This window comes from Oryzias melastigma, linkage group LG20 (genome assembly GCF_002922805.2).
Source record: "Oryzias melastigma strain HK-1 linkage group LG20, ASM292280v2, whole genome shotgun sequence".
Taxonomy (NCBI): domain Eukaryota; kingdom Metazoa; phylum Chordata; class Actinopteri; order Beloniformes; family Adrianichthyidae; genus Oryzias; species Oryzias melastigma.
In genome coordinates this window covers 19,497,755-19,513,385 of record NC_050531.1, presented here as the reverse complement: position 1 = coordinate 19,513,385, position 15,631 = coordinate 19,497,755, and the positions used below count along the sequence as shown (strand labels likewise).

Below are 15,631 nucleotides of genomic sequence, written 5' to 3'. Positions count from 1 at the left end.
GCAGGACTAAATATCACGATATATCACAACATCGAAATTTTGGCGTGCCCCTATTCAAGATCAAACGACTCAATAAGACATTCCTGATCTTCTTTTGTGAACACAATCTACCCAAATTAATTTATTTAATGTCTGTATTTTGGATTTTTCTTTTCATTGAATAATGTAGATGATTTTTCTTTCTGATGATAATTAATGATTATCATCCTGATAAGGTAATTTGGATTGATCGTGCCGGGAGTCCGGGGTGACCTCGGATCAACATCGTCGGAGGAATCTTTGGCATTGATCGTGCCGGAGGTCTGGAATACATTCAGATGATTATTAATCATCTCGGTATGCTCTGGATTTTTGGTGATGGTTGGTGTGGGGGATTTTTTTCTGGTGATGATGGTCCGAATATGCTTGGGCTTCTGGTGTTGATTAATGTGGATGATTTTTTTCCTGATGATAATCGTCCGAGTATATTTAGATTTTTGTACTGATTAATATAAATGACTTGTCTGTGAATGTTTGAAATTTAATAACTTCACTGATCTCAAGGATCCTTAATAACCTGAATCCATGATTGCAGGGTATAAATATTAGATATGAAGTCCTGAACCGGATGTTGATAATTCATGTAAAGAAAGTGAAGGTACGGTCAACCCGGGGTGGGATTATATAAGTTCGCTTCCTCCCACTCCCTTTTAAGTGACCAACTTGTGAACGATAATGTAAGATGTTATTTTATTTATTTTACTTGAAATAAACCATTTCATGCATTCATATTCCAGATTTAAAGTCTTAAAACAAGTCATTACATCTTACTAAAAAGTTATTAGTAAATTATGTTTATCATATATAGAGTGTAATAAGATATTTAAAGAAGAAACCTGACAAAAATACTTGATGAGATTCTGTGTTACTCAGTGTATATAGCATATTACTCCAAATCAATAAATTCTTGTACATATAACTAGACAAATATAAAATTTTTTCTCTTTCATCTTCACTAAGGAGCTGAGATGAAATCATCAAAAAAAAAAAAAAAAAGAATCTAAATGCATCGAGACTTCTCATAGGTAAAATGGGCCAAAGGGCTGGATATGGCCCTGTGGGCATCTAGAGATGCTCTCACCCCAGAAAAGTCCAATAGACTCAGCTTAATTGGATGAAAATGTTCAAAAAATTCATACCTCAATTTGTTCAGTTAGGCTAGGTTTGTCCTCACGCATGGCACTCTTTAAAACAATCTGAATGCCTCAAAGACATCATGTGAAAGCCACAGTTGGTCATTGGTGAAGAAAATATTGTGTGAAAAACAGCCAAAGAAAATGTATGGTCATATGTATTTGAAAAATTCCAAGTGTTGCCACACAGTGGACTGTAACGATGGCTTAAAGATTTTTTGCTGTTGTCACACGTGTGTTCGCTGTGGTGGCACTTGAACGTTTTTACATTATTCTAAAATAAACCTACCATGTTTCAATCCAAACGGTATTTTCCTATATTAATTAATCAATTGGTTTCATTTTGAAAATATTTTATAGTGGTACAGATCGATCTGGTTGGATCATAGAAATATAAATCAATTTAGTCGATTAATTGTTACACCGCTAGCTTTCACACTCGCCAAGTGAAGCAGACAATTCTGGGAAACAAGCATCCTTATATAAAAGAACTAACAATCCGGCTTCTCGAGTGAAAGAAGGGCAACCCTTTAATTTTGGGAAATCTAAAAACAAAACAAAAAAAACAAACAAACAAAAAAAAAAACATTAAAATGCGCTTTAAATGTCACTGCCTGAACAACTGGTACAATAAATTTACTGAAGGATTCAAAGAAAAACAAAAACAAGCCCAGACTAAATGACAGTTCTCACACTGAAAAGAGTTTCAGGGACATGTTAAGCTACAGTGGTTCCCCTAAATATCATTACAGGCATCTTTCAATTGTATTTAGTCCATCTGCCTGTTTAAAGGGTGAGGAGTCGTCACCGTGCTGTTTGGCAGCATGGCGTCTACCACACTAAACATGGACCACACTGTACGTGGACCGCATGGATTTGTTTGCCAAGCCATCGGCTCTGTTTACAGAGAAAAAACATGTAGCATACCAAGAATAGAAACAGAGGAGGCTTGGTTATGTTAAGGGGCTGCTTGTCTGCATCTGACGCAGAGTTTCTCGACTATTGGCAGTGCACGGTGAAATCTCAAGACATTCCAGGCATTCTGGAGCAAAGTCTGGTGCTTAGTGTCAGAAGGCTTGGTCTCGGTTGCAGGTCATGGGTCTTCCAATAGTTCAATGACCCAAAACAGAACCACCAAAAAACATCCATTACCTAAGCATAAATTAGTTTGGTGTTCTCCTGATCTGCTAAACATACCGTCTAGGCAGCCTGAGGCAATTGAGGGCAGTTCGCTTATGAGGCCATGATATTTGTAGATAGATGCAGAAAACTTTTGCTGAAATTTATTTTCTTGGAGTTGCAAACTCAAAAAATGTAATGTACCTTTGGGCCGGTATAATTAGTTGGTTTTCTAAAATGGCTATGATGAACAACAATTGTTCCAAAGATTCTGTACTTGTTGCTGTATCCTCAAACTACAGCAGATCCCAATGAATATTTTGTCTGAAAACATATTATCCTCTATTTATGTGCTAGTCTGCTTTTTGTTCCTTCATTTTTGCAATTACTAATTTATCTCCTTTTGTTTGAACTGATGTTTCTGTATTTTTGTACGTCTGTCTCTTTCGTGTCCTGTCTAATCGTAGCATTTTGTTGCCCTTAATGATTTCATTTCTAACAATAACTTCTTCTAAGTTAGATTGAGTTTTCCCTCTACAGTCACCCTTTCCTCCCTCAAATCCAAGATTACATTGAAGTCTAAATTGCAGTCTCTTGGTCACTTAACCCTTATTATAATACTATCATTATCTGGTTTTAAAGGAACAATCCCAAAATAATTGTGCCATGGTAATGTCAAGTCACTGTAACGAATTAAAGAATATTTGCTTGAATTTAGTATTTCTTTTTGAAATAAAAATGGTTGTAAACTGGAACTTTTTAAATAATATTATGAATATTCGAAGAGAAGGTCAGATTTTTATTGATTTACAATAAATGTTTCTTTTCGATAAGTTTGGTTTTACTCATAAGAAACGCAAACTCATTTTTCCTAAAAAGAAAATGATATGGAAAATTCCACAGACCAAGTGGACCACAGAACACATTTCCATTTTTTTTCCGTTACACTTTTTCTGTTACATGGGTTCTTATGGGTCTTTCTAGGCCATGGGTGCCCAAAGTTGGGCCCGTGGGCCAAATCTGGCCAGCCAAAGGTTATATTTCGGCCCGGCAAGTTGTGGCTGCAGTACCCACAGAGTGTTTAGTTAAAACCCCTTACCCGTTTTCTGTTGATTCTCTATGGCGTTCCAAAACTCTACGGCTGTAGTATATTTTTGGCCTCCGGGTTGCGCTATTAGCACTTTCTTTGCCTGCAGCTATGGGTGAAACAACCCCCAAGTGAGTCAAAACTGGCCAGTGAGGCCTTGTTGTTAAAGGTTTCAAAGACAAATGTTATTTACTTTTCATTCCTACTAATGTGCGTTACCTTAATGAATACAGAATCAAAATAAATTACTTAAATCTTTCTTTATTTTCTCCTTATATTTCATGACATGGAAAAAACTGTATTTGGCCCGCGGACCGGGATCCCATTTAGACTTTGGCCCTTTGAGGGAAAAAGTTTGGGGACCCCTGGTCTAGACACTTCTGGGCTTTTCTTTCAGTACCAGGGTGCCACAAACAACTGTTAATCAAATTTTAATGAGTTTATAGTTGGTCTCCACATTGTGTGAAGTTATCATGATCTGGTGGTATCGAGAGCAAATCTGTGCAAAATTGTTGCACTGAATATTATCTCATTTTAGAAATTTAGTTAAACTTAGCAAGATTTCAATTTAAGGTTTATAATTTCTCACTATGGGAGTCAGATGATCTACTCAAATAAATACATAAAACTTCCAGCAAACCTTTTATTTTAAAGGTAGTATTAGCCTTTGGGTTTTGCTATATGAAAAACTACTGATGCACAGTTTACATCTTAATTTAGAGAGTCTAATGTCAAGTAGGGCACAACCATAGGAGGTAAAAATTAAACATTGGTGGATCTTTGTATTTTAAGAAAACATATTTACTGTTTTTTTGTTGTTGTTAAATTTCAAGACAAAAAAGTCATCAAGTCTGTGGATGAAAGTGCTTTTTGTTAAAAAAAAACATGTCTGCGGGAAAAACAGTGGACAGCAAATGAAGGAAGCTTCTTTTCTAGTGAGTTTTCTCAAAAATCTGATCAGAGGTGTTTTGAGGGAAGCAGGGCACAGAGCAGAGTGGTGTGGGGTTTGTTATCTTCCTTGTAGGTGAGAGCTGTGCTCATCTGGGACTCACAGATAGAGCCTGGAGATGAAGAGGGGGGGGTCTGGAATGAAGTGTGAGCGAGGAAGAGCTAAAAACCCAGCAGAGGCCCAGCTCCCCCAGGTTTTAGCTCAGATGAAAGGCCAGGATCTGTGCTAGATAAGAGAGCAGATCATGGGGGGGTCGGGGCCAACCAGCTGTGGGAAGCCATGTCCAGCGGCCATCTTTCACTAGTCTCCTTCCTTGCTGTCTCGCATATACAAACACATATACACAGCATGTGGGACCAGTAAATTAGGGTTTGAAGGACAAGGCACCTTCTGCACCAGATTTAAAAAACAAAACAGATTTCTGTCAGTTTTGCAGACAATCTCTCTTTTGATTGGTGAATTGACCCATTATTCGTCTAAAACTGCTAGCTTCTCTCTGCTAGCTGCTCATCTTCACACAGAAATGTGGCTCACAGTCTGCAGGGAGCAGGGGTCTGCAGCAAAACTGCTCATGAAGAAAATGAAATCAGTGTTTACAGACATCCTTGTTTCATCCCTGCTGAAGGAGAAAGCCAAGAAGCATACAAACGCAGCTTGGAAGCATCCTTCTAATGGCGACGTTTCACCATTTTACCAGACAACCAAAGTACAAAGGTGTTGCAATAGAGAACATCAAAGCAGTATTTTTTATTTACATTTTCCAGGTGCATAAAGACGCATGCAGCTCAGTGTTGTCACCTGAGTAAATCAATACAAGAAGAAATCCATTCTAATTAGGATCTGGCTACCCCATCTTAAATATGGATGCTGATTAATCAATAAATAAATCCCACAGCTGACCTGTGACTCCCTAAAACAAAAACACCCGTTTGGAAAATGAGGTGTAAAGAAAGAAAAACTCTGGAATTGTCACTGCATAAGACAGACCTGTGAGTATAAAGAAGAGACAGGGTGGTATACATGCCTGAGAGCCACTGACCTCTGCCCTGGTCATCCAGAGGAAGCTGTAACACCATCAATCATCTGGACTCGTGCCTACACCAATCACATGCGGGGATCAGAGTCATGTGGCGTGTTAGTGCAGAGGGCGTGACAGCAGAGCATCCACATGTATGCTCAGAGAGGTGATTGTTCAAGGTGTGGAGTGTTAATGCCCCCTGTTCACCGCCACTGCACCCTCAGGCATCCAAGCACTGTGTTAGCCATTCAGACCTGGCTCAACAGCAAACCTTTACCTGACCTTTCCTTCTGCCGTGACATTTGGACTTCAGAATAGGTCAAACCTCGCTAAAGAGGGTGGAAGGAGAGGAGGGGAAGCAACAGGAAGAAAGGAGAAGAGCAGTAAAAGCTAACAGATGTCAGATTGAGACAGCGAAAGGAAGTGGGTTTGGGGACGCGATAGGACCTTTAAAACCTGCTCGAGTACAAGCAAACCACTTTTGAGTTGACTCATTAGACATGCACCACATCCCTGGAAGTGACAGACTGTAAAGTTGACTGATTTATAAAGCCACAGCTTAAAATGAGGCCTGAAAAAGCACCAGCTGTTGTACATACTTAGCTGGATGGCAAAAGAGGGCTCAACATTCATTCATTACCTGTGTGCTGATTGACAGAATTGGCTTGACAACAAGTAGCTTCAATAAAAAAAGAGTTGATGATAACGCATAAAGCAAAGACCCGTCAGATCTCTAAAGATACTTTAGGGAACACATGCATATGCAATGTCTTGAAACTAAAAAAATGAGCAATTAAGGTTAGGTAGATGATTTATGAGTTTTGCTGTTTAAGCACATCAGTCTAGAAAACACAACATTACAATCTTTGTCATGTGGATAATAAAAAGCTACATGTTGCTTTCACATTTGTATATTCCCATAGTCAACCATGTTCTTGCATTATCGTACAGTACAAATCAAATGTCTGGACACAGCTGCAGACATTTGATTGACCCCGGCCCACGGGTTAATTTTATCCGGCCCTCCAGATCATTTTTACATTATTATTATTATTAACGGTCCGATGTTATCTTACTAACATATTGAAGCAACACTACGATTATGGAGGATGAGAGATCAGTTATAATGACTTCTAACTTAATAGGACAAAACAACTAAGGACAAAACAGAGTAAAATAGCCAGACAACAAAACCCATTGACAAAATCCACACCTAAGCTGCGATCTGCCCAGACAGGCAAAGGGAACGATATCCCACGGTTCCTTGCACTACCAGATCTTACAGCAGGCCCAGTTTGTTGGCGACAATCATTACAAAACTAACTCCAAATCCCATCATACAGTGCATCAAATGCCTTGCCGGACGCCAGTTTTGCCAGAATAGGCGATTTCCTATATAATATATAATTTTAACAGAATATATTTTATGGAGAGCAAAATCTTTTGGGATAAATGTAAAGATTTTGTTAACATTTACTTTATTTCTAACTTTTATAATTTTGACAGAGTGTATTAATACGGAGAGTAAAATATTGAAACTTATTTAAGGTTTAAGTTGATTTACTTTAGAATAATATTCCTGTCTGTTTTTACTCATATTTATTAAAGAAGAAAAAAAAAAAGTTATGTTTTTAAAATTTAAAAGTTTTAACAATGTAGTTTTAGAGTGTTCAATAAATGTTTTTCTATGCCCAGTAAATCTTAGTGTTTTGGATTGTGACCCCCTGTGCGATTGAGTTCGACACCCCTGAACTATATAATTAAAATTCAATTGAAATTGAATTTCAGTAGGTAAAAAGTTGTTTCAGTTTTGCATAAATTGGCCAGCACAAAGTCCTGGCAGACAGTATTTCCAAGCTGGACCATAAAATCAACCAACCTAAACTAGAAAATCCTCTTCTTTAAAAAATAGTTTTTGGTGTTTTTAACGTGTTATTGTAGCATTTCTCATGCATAAATAAAATAAAGATCAAATTTTTCTTCTGAGTACCTTTTTATTCAAATCATGAATCAGGAGCAGACGAAAAATGCAGTTTGATAAACATAGTATTTGTGATGTATAAAATACACAAAGCTTACTGCAGCTTTGGGAATGGAAATAGTGGAGGGTTGCTCTGTGCCAAAAGTCCCGCCCACAAATTAGAGCTGCATTTCTAATGAACTCCTGCCGCTCTGCAGAAACAATGTCCTAGAAAATTAGATTTTTTTTTTCCTCATTTTGGCTAAAAACTGGATAATCCTGATTAAAAGACCACTGGGAGCACTTTTACAATAGATCCAAAGATGATCGGAGTGGGACTTCAAGACCAGATTCTGATTCTCTTGGATCTAATAAAGACGGAGAAGAGAAACACATTTATGTCTAGAAAGGAAATGCACACAGTGATATTGCATAAGGTTCTTGACATGACACCACAGAGAGTAGGTGTTGTCTTTAAAATCAAAGTTGGATCAAAGCTTAACTTTTATTTTTTAAAGTTGGTCTGGGAAATGTGGATTTTGGTGGATTGACGCAACTAAAGGCCTCAGTGAAAACATCAGACAAAGATTGATGGCGTTTGCTCTCAAAAGACTATTTCTCCTTAGTCGTCATGAAAAAATGTCCAGAACAAAAGTGGAAAAAGCAGCATAAAAGACGCCTCTTTATCAAGCAAAATGACACATTTACTCCGACAAGCAGAACTGGACAACTCCAACCTTTATAGCTCTATGCATCATCCAGCCATACAGACAACAAGAAGAGAAGGCCACACACAGAAGTGGACTCCAATGAGGATACCTGGAAAACAACCCCACTCCCAGCCCCTCTTCTAATGATTACTTAGTGCATTGGAAGAACTTTAATGAGGGCCCCAGAAGGAAAGAAAGAAGGAAGGAAGGAAGAAAGGAAGCTTTCAGCTTGCTAAATTTAGATGCTCGACATCTTCGAAACACTGGAAACAGCGGAGGGGAGACATGGAGAGGTGGGAAACTTCTCCATCTCTTACTTTCTAGACTTTCTCTATCATGTCTTTCTAACCATCATTACACCTTTCATCCGGAGCGACAGTCTCATAGCTCTTTGATTTTCTGAATCTTTTCTCCCTCTCTTCCTGTTCTCAGCCCTCTCCCTTGCAAGCTTTCCCTGACTTGCTTTCATTCTCACCTCCCTCCCCATCTGACAGCACCTGAGTAAATAAACAGTGTTGTGTGGGATGCTAATTAGAGCAGGTTCAGGGACGTGACGAGCCAAGAGACAGATAAACAGCAAGGTGGGGAGGAGAAGAGATGAGATGGGGGGTGGGGGTGGAGGTAACCCACCCCAAGGGGCAACACAACACAGATACACACCAGCAACTCAGCAGTGAAGGACAGACAAGAGTGATTTTGGCTTGCATCCCCAACTTGTGTTGGTTTTGAAGCACAGAGAAACAGCAGTGTTGCAGAAGGCTGAGCAGGCAGCCATGGAGTGAAGGGCACCAACAGAGAGGAATGCACCAGGCTGAAGAAGGAACTGTGCACAAACTTCCTTAATGACGCTGCTCATGGAGACACACAGAGAGATCAAAGAAAATGTAGATGATCTCCATGGTTCCTCGTCTGCTGAGGTGAGACCCAGGCTTCTGAAAGCAGGTCACAGTCTAGGAGCTTACTCTGTCCTTTCTTTGCTTCATCGTCTACTGCAAAAGAGTTAAACCCGAGCAAGCAAAGATTTAAGTTGCATTCTCATTAGTAGGATTAATTCACATCAGGATTTGTTGCCTTGGATACCTTGAATTGGCAAGTGTGAAAGCCTACCTAAATTCTAGAGCAATACAACACAAGCCAACACCTAGTTCACTTGAGAGTGGGTCTTGGTAGGTCTTAGTTTATTTGAGGGTGAACCAAACAGTAGAAGTACTACTTGGCAAAGAAAAACATTACACAAGAAAAAACAAAAAATGGGTGGAAGATGCACAACGTTGTGTCATAAAGAGATACAAGTTCAACAAACCAGTCTTCTTTGTGCATTTTCTTCCCCTTTTAGACAATACCACCTCCCATAAGAAGTGTTTGGAGACCCATAACCTCTGCTCGAGACTCAACTTTTGATACTGGTCACTACATTGTGCCCCAACATTCTTTGGTAATCATCACATTTCAAGATGTTGTTCACACAGTTAGGATAGTTTGTGCAAGAAACAGCAAAGCTTCTCCAAAAACATTTTTGAATATATCTTGTTTGGTTATTGGGAATGGGTTCTTGTTTCTTTTTCTATAAACAGTGTCATGATGTCCAAAATGCTCAACTTTTTTGTCATATGTCCAAAAGGATTGTAGTTTTGTATCTAACTTTTTGAAGAACTCCAGCTTTTTTTGTTTTATTGTACTCCGAGTCTACAGATCAGTTTGTATTGGTTTGTAAGTCAGGGTCATCAATCCACCATTTAAACAATCCTTTGCTGTCATTTTCCCTTAATTTTGCTCTTCTATCCACGTCCAGGGAGGTTTGCTACATAGCCATGGACTGTAAACCTCTAGATCAGGAATTGGCAACTCAAGGATACGAGGGTCGCTGTGTCTGCATGATTTCCAGATATCCAAGCCCCACTTGTGACTGATCACCTGGTTCAGGTGTGTCCAGTCAATTAGAGAATGTCAGAGCGGGGTATGTTGGAAAACTGGCTATCCCCGCTCTTGATGATAGCGCACGCAGTGGACACGAGAACAGTAAAATCGCTGGAGAAGGACTTGTGGCCTTAGATCCTCACACTTCTTTCATTTCTCTAAGCTCAGTGTGACAGAAAATACAAAGGTTGATTACCCATTTCTCCATTTTGAGTGGTTACAAACCTGATTGCAACCTTTGAAAAATTACACTATCATTACATGGCTGAGACCAAGTATTTCTTAGAAATATATCAAGGTGCCAGCAAATTTAGTCAAATTCATGTTTGATTTTTGTTTGAATTAGTCAAGTTTGACTTTTGTTCTGTTTTTCTATTTTGCGTCAGTGCAACCAAAAACAATAAACACTAGCAGCCATGGTGCAGTGGTAGGGCGGTCGGCCCTGGATCGGAAGATAGGTTTGATTCCCGTCATGAGTCGAAGTGTCCGTAGGGAAGACACTGAACCCCACCTTCCCTTGGTGGCGCTAGTGTTTGGCAGTGGTTCCGCCCTGAGTATGTGAATGTATAGTGTGAATGGGACTGTGACTGCGCAAAGCGATATACAAGTATACGCCAATTACCATTTTACTATTTAAATACTTGGATACCAAAACAGTTTCAACTGGAACACATTTTCTGGGGGGGAAAAGCAACAGTACCAATATATCTAAATAGAAAGATGTCTAGGATAAGTTTATGGACCTACATAATTTGTTAAGACCGTTTAAGTCATTTTTGCAATAGAAAGCACTGTGTGAAAGCAAACCAAACCAAAATCTAGTTGTAAAAATTGTTTTCTTTGACAATTCAAATGGAGACAACATGACTTTTCTTGTGTGAAAGCAACTCTAAGTAATTGTGAATAAACACTTTTTAATTCAGCATTACTGCAGCTGTTCTAAGTTTTTGGGTAATAGGAATGTATGGAACCAGAGATTAAGTATGTTTATTGCTCTTTCATATTTAGACTGTTTTGCATTGGGGTGAATTTAAGTGAAATTGAACATTGGAGTGAACTAACTTGTTAGTTCAACAAGCTTCTTAGGGTTACCTGATGAATTGGCTTCTACAGTTTCCTTTCATGTATACTTCTCAGTGGTGACTCCGTTACTGACTTTATGTATAGCTCAGAAAAAGAGCTGAACATGAGTGCTTTGTGATGATAACAACAATGTCAAAGTCAGATCAAAGTCGGCCTTGATTCTGCTGATAAACCAAACCCAAGTGTGCGTTTCTCATGAGGGAAAGGAAAGCATGAGAACAGAAATCTTGAGATGGACTGCTGCTTCAGCCTTAAAATGCTAACAGGGCACATAAACACAACTTTTAATGATAGAGGTGTTTCATGATTAGAAGACATCCTAGGTGAGGGCCTGATTGGTAATGGCAAGAGAAAAGGAAACTTCCCTCTTACAAGCACTTGCATAAGCTTTTAATCTCACGCGAAGTCCTACACAAGCGGTGATGGAGAGACTAGAAACTAAAAGGTTAAGAAGATCACTTCTTTCTAAGATGGAAGAGTAGAGGGGAAACCACAGGAAATGACAGCTGGATGGATGAGTTATTTTTGTAATGAGGTCAGCAGGAGCTCTGGGATTTTATTCTCCTGGGACGAGCGCACACATATATGTATACATAGGAGGTGAGATGGGGTGTTGCTTTGGTTGATGTTCTGCCCCTGTCCGCACAAAGAAGATTGAAGGAAGATGAACAGATCCTAAAGTAAAGCTTTCAAGGTTTTTTATAATGTCTGTGGCACTTCAATAACTGTTTTTTTTACTTAATAAGGGAACACAGGACACAGACGAATACCTAACACATTTGAATATGTCATTGTGTGTTATCTGAGGAAACACACTACGACTCTTTGAATCAACAGACTATTTTCTGGTCTATACACAAATGAAGTTTACCAACTAGATGAGTCGGACTTGTCGGCTGGTCCCTCAATCCGCCTCACTCAGGGTGGTGCCAGGCTTTGGGTCCTGTGCCCCCCTCGCCACTCTCCCCCTGTGAAGACAGAACACGACCCCAATTGATATCAAATGCACATTTGCAAGAGATTTACAGTTAAGAGTCTACACAGTTTCAGAAAGAAATAAATGAATAGCAAAAAAAACAACAAATACTAATTTCCTCCATTGCAGACTGTTTGTTTTCTTATTTAGGAAAAAAAAATATTCCCCTAAAAACTCCACCATGGCGGTTTTGTGCTCCAACGCATCGTGGGTGCATCTCTGTGAACTGGATGGAAGAAGCTGTTGCATCGACAACAGCAATGATGCGAGCCACTGAGACGGTTTGTGCACTCCAAAGAGTAGATAAGAGTTTCATACGTGTGGGATTTCCTCAGGGGGAAAACCTAAAGAATCAAACGTCTTTAGAAAAAGTGGAATGACCTATTGGGAGTCAGACAGTCTCTTAAAAAAAAGCACAGTGACTCTATGACCTTAAAATGACAACATTTCTGCAAGTACCTGTAGTGATGATTGAGGGAGTTTTGGGTTTTGGGCGGGGATGTTTACAAGTTGAAGCATAACAAAAAATAATTCCCTAAAATGCATGATGGGGTTTAAGTGTAATGAAAAAAAATGTTGTGGAACTTTATTAAAACTTCATACTTACAATGTTAGATTTTGGGGGGACTACAGGTGCCCTTAGGCAAATAAAACTTATAAAAGATGTGGGGATTAAATTGGTATATTTTACTTAAATTGTACACATTTCATTAATCATGAAATAGGAAAAATATTTTTAAAATATATTGAGAAGTTGATCAATTTTCATTTTTAATGTATTGATAAAAAGAAAATCAGAGAAACAATGTCAAAAATATAGTTCGGAACTACTGGAGGGTAGATAGGTGGTTAAAAAATTATAAAAGAATAGAATTATGCAACATGTACTACTAATATTACAATTCTTAAAGAAATGCTTAAATTGAAGTCTGAATGAATAATTTCATACTTTTCACTAACTTCTTCATAGATACTATTGAAGTTTGGGTTGTAACATAATACAGGACTTGAGTTTACATTGTAGAGTAAGAGTTGGAAACATTGTTCCAAAGAAATCACTAGAAAACGAGTGTAAATCTGTTAAATCCATTTCTGGGACCATTTTTTTAAAAAGCAGGAGTGCTTTTGATCTGTGCACGGAAGGATGATGCTGAGCGAACAGCCGTGACATGGTGAACACACTCGCTGGGATCGGCGTGGCCTGTTTCACAAGTACACACACACTCTAAATGCCTGTCGCTCTGCCCTCCATTAAAGCCAGTGAGCGGCCGTTTAGCCGACAGTGTCGGAGCAGTCGGGGACGCTGGCTGCCCGCTCAGTCACATCCAGGCATCCTAAATAAATAAGGCGCGCTCTTGTGTGTAAATTATTCATTTAACACGCCTTATCCTCTTCCAACAACCTTGTTAGAGCAACTCAGGAGTGGAGAGAGGGCGGGCGTGGAGGAGGTGGAGGCAGACACGGCAGCTCATGTACGACTCAGCAGAACCTGTGGTGCATCCCTAAGCTCTCTGGGCGTTCAGATGTGGGGGGGCTAATTTGCCCTGACACCTCCTTTGTTTCAGGCATAAAAGTGCTCCGTACACACGGCTACATATTTGCTCACTCTTTAGCAAACACTGACAAGCGCAAACTTAAAGAGAAAAAGGAGCGCAGGGAGGGGGATTTTAGTGCATATTCATGGAATAATCATTCTACTTGTCTGGCTGAATTATTGAAAAATAGGAGTGGAGGCCACGTGATGGTGAAACGTGAAGGTTGCCTTTTTAGTGTTTTTCTTTTTTTGTCTTGAACCACAAAAACACAGCAAGCCGTCCGCTCTAAACGTGCTGACAATAATGAGTCAGGATGGGGAAGCACAGGAAATGCTTATCTGTGACAAAACCAACTTTGTGGATGTTAACCTCCAGGTCAAATGCACAACAGTACACTGTACTTCCTGTCAAAGTAAATACAAGTATAACCCAATACTAGTAGGAGCACTTAGAAAAGAAAGAGTAGAACGACTAAAAAGGCAAGAGACTTTGAGGTGTTCAGAGCAATCGAATGGTCGCAAAGACCGTCGGTAGATCGAGGGCCATCAATGAACTTGCTGTAAAGTACGTAACTTGGTTTATATGCAGAATGACCAATTGAACACCCTTTGACACATATGTCAGTGCTCACGCATGTCCAACCACACCAAGTGCCGCGGTCCGCTTAAACCCCAGAAAGGTGTGAAGGTTCAGCATCAGACTCCTAATGATGTAGCCACCTTATGGCTCGTTTCTATTGAGCGGAATGGACCGGACCAGTTCATTCTTGGTCTGGTCAATTCAAGTGAGCGCTTAGATTCAACGTTGGACCATCAAAGCACATGTGGGGTGTAGACCGATGACGTAGCTGTGCGTCAACACTACAGTGAAAGAGAAATTATCAAATTTCAAATTATGATTACATAATTGACTTTTTGTATATAAAAGACTATAAAAACTATATCAATACATAAATATATATAATATGGATGCCAAATTTCTCAATGTATGTTACGCCTTTGAACTGAATCCTGGAGAAAGTATGTTTATGCCGAAAGTGTCAAACAAGATTTATGCTAAATTTAAGGATTTATTATTTAATTTTGTTATTAAATTACACTTGGACAAGTAAAACCCAACGCAGGGATTTTCTTCATTTTTAATTGCTTATTACTAATATAAAAATCAAAATATTTTTCTGAATTTATAGTCTTTTCTTGTTGTTTTGTAAAACAAAAATTATTTATCAAACCAAAACAAAACTACAAGCCAAAAATTGTGGTTTGAACAGGTAGTTTAAAAGTAGTTCGCATAGTGAAAAAGTTTGGTCTATATCTTTTGGTGTGAAGAATTCCTATTTAACTCATCTTATTCTTTCAGTATTAAAACCCAACAAGAAACTGGAATGATATGGACAAGATTCTGCATTTTCTTGACAAGTGGAGCTACAAACCAACTCAGAAAAAGACTTGAGCAGAGCTGGGACACAAGCAAAGACCTGTAGAGACGACGCCGCGGTGTCATGGGAACGGAGCTGCGGCCCAAACAGACAAACCAACAATAAGTGGACGTTCAGACCTTTGGTTCTCCGCTGCCGTGCAGTAAAAGACACTTGTGAACAACAGCCTCTGTTGGTGACAGTTTTAACAGGGACAGAACAGACACGCTGCTCCCACAAAAAGTGTGAACCGCAAAACCCAACACCTGCATTTATGTGCACACCATGCTCTACAAAGGAGCATATTTTCATTTAAGATCATATTCACATTCAGTGTATTTGAATGTGCAAAGTCAAAATGAATATTCCTGCTATGTATCTATATTCATGCTCTGGATACCATTTGGTCAATAGTAGATGCCAAGAGAAGTTCCTTTGATAACCAGCAAAAGGGAAATGACCATCATTTGATTTGACTGTTTTACAGCATATTTTTTAATAATTCTGAATTTACGAAATATCTTTAAAAGTGGTAAAAAGCTGGTCGAGCTGTGTTAAAAATAGATTCAATCAAAATAAAATAAACATTTATTTACAAAATGTAATATTAAATGATCAGTCTTATAAACATTTTTTTTTATTTTTGAGGGCCACAAACAGCTTTCAAATTCTAAACGTAATTAATAAG

At 38.9% G+C, this 15,631-nt stretch overlaps 1 protein-coding gene across 3 annotated transcripts in view; it reads right to left on the bottom strand.

Annotated features, from left to right (window-relative positions):
* znf438 (zinc finger protein 438) overlaps positions 1 to 15,631 on the bottom strand; it is a 65,124-nt gene that overhangs the window by 10,933 nt on the left and 38,560 nt on the right. For 2 of the 3 annotated variants that reach the window (XM_024279604.2, XM_024279606.2), the window contains exon 2: positions 11,887 to 11,983. The gene's annotated coding sequence lies outside the window, so the exon portion shown is untranslated. The remainder of the gene's footprint in view (positions 1 to 11,886; positions 11,984 to 15,631) is intronic. The other variant, XM_024279605.2, reaches the window with a different exon arrangement.